Here is an 11,063-nt window from a genome sequence, read left to right on the forward strand (position 1 = left end):
ACTTGGGAGAGCTTTCATGCAGGGCTAGTACATATGCACTACATGTGTGCAGAAGGCGGTTGTAACTAAATTACTTCAGTGCACGTATAAATAGTGCTGTGCATATACATATTTACATAATTATGACATTGCATGTCTTATATAGACACTATGCGATACGGCATTGACATTATATATGAGGTATGAGATAATAGTGGTATTACATTACCATTATTGACATTACATTTACGAATTACATTATGCAGATTCAACTCTGTAAATACATTTTCAGGAGCAACATTGCATATAGAACACATTTATAAAACTATATTTGCTCTTGCTTTTATGTGATTGAGCGTCAGGATGGCGTACAGGCAGACCTGATATATAGACATTATAGGTGCTCAAGGCAGAGGTCCTGCTGTACCTGTGAGATTTTTCTACAGGCACATAGATACTTATTTATGACAGTGGGTGGTAGATGATGATTCTCCACCACCAGGAATTGGCGATTGTGTCCCCTAATCCCCAGTTGCCCTTTTAAAAAGAGAGTATATAATGTATTCCTGCGGCCTTCGTAGCATGCCTTCGTGGTGTAGCGGTCAGCACGCTGGACGTGATTTCGAGAGGTCCGTGGTTCGAATCCCGGCGAAGGCATTGCTCGTTTTTCATCTCTCCTGCTTTCAAAAACGACCCAATGTCTCTAAAACCTTTTCTTAGATACCTCGTTCTTGAGGAAAGATTTTAAAGTGAACCCGTGTCCCAGAATGTTTCATTCTAGATGTTCTAAACACCTACGATGGGAAACAATTGAAGCATGGTATAGCAATGCTCCTGGACTTAAAGGCGATTTTTATTTCAAACCTGCGTGGTAGTCAACGTTAAGACAAAATAATTTCATTGCATAATAATGGATTCTTTATCAATGATTGCAGCGCTCACAATAGAAAACATATTCATATATCACCTGAGGAGAATGGAGCGCACTACTTGCTAATTTTAATGTGCAAAATCTCATTCGTGTTTGCAAATACCGATCCTTTACCAGCTTAAAGAAGTAATGTTGAGCCTACACGAGTCTCTCCCTCTTCGGTAATGTAAATCAGATGAGAGCCCTTGAAGACGTAAGCGAACTATCGCTACGTCTTGGAAATTACAACAAAGACTCGGAAAGGGTGTAATGTAGCCCTTTCATTTTACTCAATAAATTAAACAGAAGATAGGAAGAGCTTGTGCTGTGATACTTCTTTGGCGAAATGAAGCAACTCCAATGATGGAACACAGCAATAACTTTTATTTAACACTAAAAAAAATGGCTACATTCTTCGTGCGAGAGTCGCACGAGGCACTCGAGTCTGGTTTCAAATATTGCCATTCACAAATACCTTAATGTTCATCTATTTAAATTATTTAAACTACAAGATTTTAATATTATTTAAAGCTGTTACAACCTCTCCCCCAACGGAGAGACTTTTACCGAAGGGAAAAGTTCTGTAAATTTCGAAAGTTTATAAGCTCGGCTTGCTCAATTGCTTTAAAGAGAAAAGATAACTTCTCTCATAAGTTTCCAAATTTTCAAGCCGAAAATTTTAAATTTTAAACAAATATTTTTACACCACATTTAAATAGGAAGAAAATGGACAGTATTCAAATTAGTCTTCTTTTTTTTTTTTCTTGACGGCGCCTAGATCTCTTCCATGGTGGACCAGTTCCTAGGCTATAATTCACAGCAAAGCCTTTCCTAAGTTCATCTGTGCCTTTCGGATAATATTCATTTGTCATTTGCTTTCGACAATTGTTTTCTTCGTCTATTAGTAGCGGCTTTGATATTAAATCAAAAGCCGAAAGATGATGATAACGCTGCATTGCAAAATGATTCTCAATATTAATTTCTTTATCGTTTTTCAAATTTTCGTGAACATCTTCCACGTTTAATTCTGGTGATTTAACTTCTTCAAATACATCTCTGGATGCTTTATTTTCTTCCTTCATCGGTTCCAAGATCTGCTCTTCAGCTATTTTTCTTTACCTTTGTGCTCTAGTAGAAACGGCATTAAAATGGTATCACTAAGTTTACATTCAAGTGATAAACTAATAAAATAAGGCAGTTCAGTGTTAACAGGAAGTAATAACCTGATATCACTAATATTATGTTCAGTGATGAACTAATAAAATAAGACAATTCAATATCAATAGGAAGTTACGTTCAGTGATGAACTAATAAAAAAAGGCAATTTAATATCAACAGAAAGTAATAATCTGGTATTACTAATATTACGTTCAGTGATGAACTAATAAAATAAGGCAATTCAATATCAACAGGAAGTAATAACCTGGTATCACTAATATTACGTTCAGTGATGAACTAATAAAATAAAGCAATTTAATATTAACAGAAAGTAACAATCTGGTATCGCTAATATTGCGTTCAGTGATGAACTAATAAAATAAAAATAAGCACGATTATTCGATCTCGCCGGTGCCTCCAAAATAATGAAGACTGTGATACTTCTTTGGCGAAATGAAGCAACTCCAATGATGGAACACAGCAATAACTTTTATTTAACACTAAAAAAAATGGCGACATACAAACAAGAAGAGAAAACATATTCTCACATTTAAAAATAAATTACATTCTTCGTGCGAGAGTCGCACGAGGCACTCGAGTGTGGTTTCAAATATTGCCATTCACAAATACCTTAATGTTCATCTATTTAAATTATTTAAACTACAAGATTTTAATATTATTTAAAGCTGTTACAGTGCTTACCTAGCCAGACAGCATATGGTCTAAATCAAATGTAATAAATTCAAGTTAAACTAAGTAAATCATATGCTAGCCAAAAGGCTGCACAGAGCTCAAGTTCGCTGAAACCTAATATCGGCTTAGTAAGCTTAATGGTAAGAATAACGTAACGCCGCAGATAAACTCTGCTATAAAGAGATCAAACTAGTAACATGGCCTTCAGCAGGCGGGATGTACTCTGATTCTATAGTCTAAAACCTTCATTTAAATACCATCTCTTTCTACCTCATTGAAATGAGCTAGAACTAGAAATTAGTATTCTTGCATTAAAAGGAAAAGCGAGAAAGACAGTAATGATAATTAACATAAATAACTGGTTAAGTAGTTAAAAATAAATAAATCCTAACAAACCAGTTACCCCTCTCGTTAAGAGATGGCATGACTAAAGTGATATCATTCGGGTCAAAACAATTGTAACATTCCTTTGGTATTCCATTCTGATATGACGAATCGCGGATACAAAATTGCGATGAAAAGCAATTAGGAATACCCATATCGTTTAAGCAAAGAATTTCACACTGCAAAAGACTCATAATTGCCACAAAACTTCAGTATATTCACGGATACGGAGTGAATAATCATATTTGGCTTTGCAAATTGAAAAGCGAAGAGAGATCTTGCAGATTTCTTTGCTCTTGATGAAGACATTTCGCATACCAGTGTTTCGACGTACCTCCAGAGGAATGTCATAGCCAATGCAAGTGAGGTCTAGCGATCTTCCTGGCCAAGCACTGGACCACCCTAGCACATGATCTGCCATCTGACATTTCTGTGTATCTAGCGCCATCTACCTCGTACACCAGCCAAAGCTGTTCCAGCATTTTAGCTGTACTAGGAATAATAAACATATTCTGTCACCTCTTCCCTAATATTTCTTTTTCCTGTTTTGTGTCGTTATTACCGAGCAAGGAGAGCCTTTTCGACCATGTACTTCCACGTGAGTTTTAATCTTCTAGGTGCGCCTGAAAGTTTGTAACCAATTTGCTGAAACATCCTGTATATTTTGTACATGTAGCAATCGTAGCTTTTTATTTTCTTGTTTTGTGGTATTCTAATACTGTAGAGTCATTAGGTTAATTGGAAGCCAGAAAGACGAAAAATTAGCAATCGCCTTCACCGGGAAGCGAACCACGGACCTCTGGAATACCAGCCCAGCGTGCTACCGTTACACCACGAAGGCACGCTGGGGAAGTGGGAGAAATACCTTATATGCTCCCCTTTTTAAAGAGCGACTAGGGTTTTAGGGGACCTAGTCGCCAAATCCTGGGTGCGGAGAATCATCATCCATAACCCTTTTAGTTCGGGCGCTACTTGTAGAGTCATTAGGTTAATTGGAAGCCAGAGAAATGAAAAATTAGCAATCGCCTTCGCCGAGAAGCAAATCACGGACCTCTGGAGTACCAGCCCAGCGTGCTACCGTTACACCACGAAGGCACGCTAGGGAAGTGGGAGAAAAACTTATATACTCCCCTTTTTAAAGAGCGACTAGGGTTTTAGGGAACCTAATCGCCAAATCCTGGGTGCGGAGAATCATCATCCACAACCCTTTTAGTTCGGGCGCTACTTGTAGAGTCATTAGGTTAATTGGAAGCCAGAGAAATGAAAAATTAGCAATCGCCTTCGCCGAGAAGCAAATCACGGACCTCTGGAGTACCAGCCCAGCGTGCTACCGTTACACCACGAAGGTACGCTAGGGAAGTGGGAGAAATACCTTATATACTCCCCTTTTTAAAGAGCGACTAGGGTTTTAGGGGACCTAGTCGCCAAATCCTGGGTTCGGAGAATCATCATCCACAACCCTTTTAGGTCGGGCGCTACTTGTAGAGTCATTAGGTTAATTGGAAGCCAGAGAGATGAAAAATTAGCAACCGCCTTCGCCGGGAATCGAACCACGGACCTCTGGAATACCGGCCCAGCGTTCTACCGTTACAACACGACGGAATGCTAGGGAAGTGGGAGAAATACCTTATAATACAAGTTGGCATCTTTAACAAGTCTGTTCAGATTTTTGCTTTTGCTGACGATAATGACATAGTCGCACGCACTCCCGAGTCACTTAGTCTTTTATATCTCTAGAGGCTGCAGCCAGCAAAATGCATCTAGAAATCAACCAAAATAAAACTAAATACATGCCATGGGGTAATAACAGCAGCCCCTATTTTGAAATTGGGAATTACAAATTTGAAACTGTTAGCAAATTTAAATATTTAGGATCAGAAGTTAATTCTCTCAATGATTTAATGCCTGAGATCCGTAGTAGAGTCGCAGATGCTAACCGATGTTTTTTCGGTCTCAAAAAATACTTAAAGTCTAACTTAACTAGCAGAAAAACGAAGATTTTAATTTACAAAAGCTTAATCAGACCCATTCTTACATACTCTGCTGAGACCTGGGAAATGACAGAAAAAGCTAAAAGTATCATTTCTGTCTTTGAAAGAAATATTTTGAGAAGTATTTCTGGTGATATAAAATGTAGCAATATCTGGAGAAGAAGAACTAACTCTGAACTCAATAAATACTTTAAGGAAATAGATATAGTAGTAGTAGTAGTAGTAACGGAAGACGTGGGCATTATTTCTCTACCATTACGGTTAATCGGTTCTGCCCACTTCCACCCTTGTCTAGTATTTATTAATAATTCTAAAATTTTTACATTGCCATATATTGTGGCTGATTTACAAATAAAGTTTGTACAATAATTGTATTCACATTATTAACATAAATTATTACATAAATTTTGATTGGATAATTTTCTCTAATGAATTTCTTTCTTTTGTAATTTCTCTTTATTTTAAACACTCTATATATTATTTCGTTATAGTGAAGTTCCTCTTTTGTTATTTGTCTTTTTGAATGTTGTCTAAGTCCTCTTGCAAAATTCCTTTCATTTTGCTGCAGTTCTTATATAAATAGATATAGTAAAATACATAAAGATTCAGAGAATTAAATGGGAAGGTCACCTGTACAGAATGGATGAAAATAGAGTAACTAAAAAGATTTTCTTGGCCAGACTATTCGGCACGCGAAAAAGAGGGAGAACTAAACTAAGTTGGCTCGACTGTTTGGAAATACTTGAGAATTTTAAAAATAACCAATTGGATGTCCATGGCCAGGGATAGAAGAGCTTGGAAGTCGAATATTAGAATATTCTTCTTGGAATATTCAAGAATATAGAAAGAATATTCGAATTTCCAAGAAGAATACAAGTTGGCAATTTAAATATTTAATTTACTTTAAAAATAAATTATGAGGTAATGAAACTTCTATTATTTCACAATCATATTTAATATTCTTTAATAGCAAATCTATATAATTATAAATCTATATAATTATTAATATATCTATATATCAATATTTATAATTTTCAAATTAGTGATTCGAAACCTTCAATTTACACAAAAGATATTGGATAAATTATTAATTCTGAGAACCTTAGAAAGAAATTGTAGTAATAGTTGCGGAGCGAAAATGGAAACGAAAAGATAATGAGGAAAAGGAACTTTCACAGCTGCTTCATTCAAAAACTTTCTTGAAATTAAACATATGCTCGGCAATTACTTTAAAAAACTAATTAAAATAAATGGAACACGCATGAATCAACATTCGCTCTTCCTTCTAATCATTCTTCTTCCTAATATTTGCATTCATTTCCAAATAAGAGCGTCTAAAAGAAAGACGCTGGAAAATTACGGTAGAAATTATAATAAGGAAGAAAATGAACATTGCGTGTTTAATTTGAAAGTTCTGATGCATGAAAATAAAATATTATGTATGCGCTTTATGCATTAGAATGACGAAAGATACATAATATGTATGGCTGTGAAAAGATTTTCATCGTAAAGCAGGAAATTTGTTTCAAAATGATGCAATGAGACAAATAACGCTGTCTCTAAATTAAAAAAAACATATGCTATAGAATTCATAAGATTTATGTTGCGTAAAAATTTCTTGAATGAAAATTTGATTCAATGTATTTTTCTGTCAGTTAATCATAGCACTGAAAAAAATGTTGAAACTGGCTGTAATTATGGTTACAGATAAATTAGTTTCCGAAATGCTACTTTTTTGTTTCAGGTTAATTACTGTTACTATAAAGAAGTAATATATTATGAATCACAAGTATTGTATGATTGTGATAGAAAATGGGAAGTAAAATACGTAAAGGAGTTTCATAATGTACTGTGATTACTTTTAGATACGAATATAAGTGGGTCATGAAGAACTTAAAAGGTATTTTCCGCTTCCTTACCGCATGCTTTCGTGGTGTAATTGGAAGCATATTCGACGACTTAAGGAACTAAAATTTATCAGTTTTTAACATAATTTATTAAATTTTGAGAGTGTTTTAAAAGGCAAAAAGGACAAAATGTTTATAACTAGCAGCATTTGTCCCATTACTATGCGAAACAGACATTATTTAGACAGATTTGATGAAATCAATATATGGATTTAAAACAAGTGTCTGTACTTATAGTATGGGAGATATGCTGCTATAATTTTCGGAATAAAAATAGGTAAAAACAATTTATTTCTCAAACATATTCTATACACAAATGTGACAGAAATAATTACTGTCTTTGCAACTGCTATTCTGTAGTCAAATTTATTTAATTCATTAAATATTATTCCACACTCACCTATGCACTTTAATTTACTAAACAACGTTTTAATTAGGAGTGTTAATAATTAAGTTGTTTAAGTTAGTTTCATTACTTTGAAAAGTCAGATAATCGGCGTTTAGTATGTAGAGACATTAGGTATGTTTTTCGAAGCAGGCAAGGGGAAAAATTAGCAACGCCCGAAGGGAAAGTCGGGAGGGCGGGAGAAAATATATACTACCCTTCATATACTCTTATATATAATATATATATATATATGTATATACTCTTATATATATATATATACCCCTTATATACCTTATATACTCCCCCTTTTAAAGGGCGACTGGGGTTTTTTGGGGAACCAATCGCCAAATCCTGGGTGCGGAGAATCACCATCCACCATTTTAGTTCGGGCGCCACTGTAGAGACATTAGATATTTTTCGAAGCAGGAAAGATTTATTATTTATTTATTTACCATCAGATGAGCAGCTGCACCGCCTTTAAGACATTCAGCTTTTACGCTCAACTGATGGAATCATCTACCAACTGTGTTGTTATGTAAAATACAATAAAATTTTAGAATTTTGATAATTACATAATAAAAATAAAATATCAAGAAATAAATATATAAATAATACAATAAATAATAAACATAAATAGATACAATAAATAGATACAATAAATAAAAGTTAAAAATTTAGAATAAGATAAATACAATGCTGTTATATATGAAGTCAAATAAAGTATCAGAATTCTGAGAATTATATAATAAAAATTGAAGAAGTTAAATATATAAAAACATAATACCTAAATAAATATGAAGGTAAATGAAACGTAAATACATAAGTAAATACTTAAGAAGATCATTACAAATTTTGAAAATGAACAACATAATGTATGAGAATAGTAGAGGCTGAGAATGTAAGATATGTAAAGAGTAAAGTATTTCATTATGGAGAATGAAGAACAGCAATTGAATGAAGCAGGAAAGATGAAAAATTAGCAACGACTTCGCCGGGAATCGAACCACGGACCTCTGGAATACGGGCCCAGCTTGCAGAACCACTACACCAAGAAGGCACGCTAGGATGGCGAGAGAAATGCCTTATAAGTTTTAACTTAATTCGGTTAACAGACATGCATCTCTACTAAGTTTTGAGTATTATTGCAATTTAAGAATTCAAATTATTATTTATTTATTTGAAATTTAAATAAAGTATATAGAAAAAAAATTTGCCTTTGTCATGAACTTATATTTATTAACATAAGTTAATTATCTGAGAAATTATTTGAAATTAAGCAGATATTTTCATTAGAAATGGCAAGAAGCTTACTGGCTTTCAAAAAGTACATTTTAATTCTGTTTTTAAGTAAAATCGCCCACTTATGCGGTTTAATCTGGTTCTTACATCCGGTTTCTGAGGGCTGAAAAGTACGCTAAAAAATTACGTTTTTGGGGGCTTGGATGGCATCAAAGACGAAAGGGGTTGAATTGAAATCATAAATGAAAGAAATTTTGTGTATTGTTTTGTTCTTGGTTTGTGTGCTGAAAATTCTCCCTTCTTTTGGGGCATTTTCTGGAATGTGGTAACCACACTCTTTAAAACGAGGTGCAGGTGGGAGAGAGTTCACTTTTTTCTGCTTCGATTGCCTCCTTTACTTGCGCCGCCTTGAAGGGGTGTTTTACCTCGGGAAAAAAATATGATGATAGTAAAACCAACAAAATTTGATAGAAATTGATGTGTTAATAGAATGAAGAAAATCCACAGGTAATAAATCTCGTTTTTCGCAGCGCAGCTGATATCTCTCCTGGCTACTTCCTCTGCCAGGCATAGAAAACCTTCTACTGGGACAACTATTGCGGTAAAACATTTGATAGTGAAGCAAAGTATCTCTTTCGGCTAATTGGATTATGGAACACAACGCAATGGTTTAATTGGCACATTTCAGTTTAAGTCACTTAAGTGTTTAGAAGGGTTTCAAGAACCGTTATAAAACAAGTATTGGCCTGACTACAAAACACTGCTATTTGACCATTTCCTACAAAAAATAGAAAAAGGGAAGGCTCAGAAGAGCGACAAACTCCAGTCTGCGAGCACAATAATCATGACCATATCATATCCACACCGTATTTTTTCTTAAGCAGGCTGTCTTAAGTTTTAATTACTTTTTTAAAGCTTTTTATATGGCTAGATTTTTCCGATTATAGGAATAGGCTACATTTACCATAGACCGGACATATATGGCTGACTTTTGGTTTACTTTCAATATTTAAATTTTAATTAATTTCTTTCTTTAAATTTTGATTTTTTAAATTTCTTAAAAAATTTGATTTAATTTGATTCATTTTTTATAACTGTAACTATCTTTCTATAACTTCAAAATAGTTTCAAAATGTGCTACGAACATGTTTGCCTGTAATACCGTTTTTGTTGCTTGCATATACTGGTTGCGGGAAAAACAACTTCCCCACTAATTGAATTCCTATTTTTTCAGTCTAATCCAGGGTTTCTTAAACTTTTTTCAGTCGCGACCACTTTTTATCACTGAGGTTTCTTCGGGACTCATTGTATTTACGAAAATTTTGTGGGACTCCTTAAGCATTGCGCAAATCCGACACACGCGTATGTGAAACTCATTTTTTTTCACTTGTACTGTAATATACTATTTCAGTTTTAGGTCATTAACTTTAATTTCTAATTTTAAGACATAGAACAATGTGAAAATTTTAAATAAGTAACAGACGAAATGACAATGTCATGTGCAAAGCAAGTAAAATGAACGTTTCTATTATAAAAAAAAAATGCGTCGAAACTTTTTTTTTTTTTTTTTCTGTATTATCTTATCTTTATCTCTTTCCAGATACATTGTGTAAAAATATTTGGTAATTGTAAAATTATTATAATATGTTGAAGAAATATCAAAACTGATAAATTTTTTGGAGACCCCCTGTTGCAGATCAGGTGATCCCCCTGGGTGTCGCACCCACAGTTTAAGAAACGCTGATCTAAGCCATTTCAGTTATTATAGCTATTGTTTAAAGTTTTTTATGGTTCCCTGAGGTATGAACGTCCTTTATTTGATAATAATATTAACTGACGGAGTTACAGCATTATATCTCGTAATTAGAGGTTCTCATAAGAGTTTGTGACTTCTTGCCTGTTTAAATTTACTCTGTTGTTAAATGTCACAATAACTGCAGTACAATATTTTATGCTTTATATCCAGCTTTATCGCGGAAAATTGAGCTAATTTCATAGTACCAGCTGAAGTAGAGGAAGCTGGTTTGAGGCCTATATTAGAGGATTCTAAATCGAGGATCGCATACGCCCACAACTTAATGAGTCATTATATGATTATTTTCAAGACTTATGTGTCTCACACAAAATAAATCAAAAAGAGTTTGTAAAAGCTACAAACTAGTTGACCACCGTTCGGCTCCTTGTGCAGGAACAGGTGCAGCATTAGCAGTTATATTTTCAATCGGTGTACGCCCTCTGACAGTTTTTTCTGTACACGATATACAGTCATAATTCAGCTTAATACGGAGATTTCTTTTTATTTACATTAGTCTATTTTCCAACCAGTCAAGGCTTGGATGTTATTGTGCACGGAAAGTTAATTAAACTTCTTTTTCAGAACTTCCCAGCTGTTATCAAAGTCTTAATGAATCCCT

General features: G+C 34.2%; 1 non-coding gene across 1 annotated transcript; it reads left to right on the plus strand.

The window, feature by feature from the left end:
• The first annotated feature begins 563 nt into the window (after positions 1-563).
• On the plus strand, positions 564-636 carry TRNAS-UGA (transfer RNA serine (anticodon UGA)). Its single transcript has one exon. It is a non-coding gene; the product is annotated as a tRNA-Ser (tRNA).
• Positions 637-11,063: the final 10,427 nt, after the last annotated feature.

This window comes from Stegodyphus dumicola, chromosome 9, assembly GCF_044657685.1.
Source record: "Stegodyphus dumicola isolate Sdum_Otavi_A_Nest chromosome 9, ASM4465768v1".
Lineage (NCBI taxonomy): Eukaryota > Metazoa > Arthropoda > Arachnida > Araneae > Eresidae > Stegodyphus > Stegodyphus dumicola.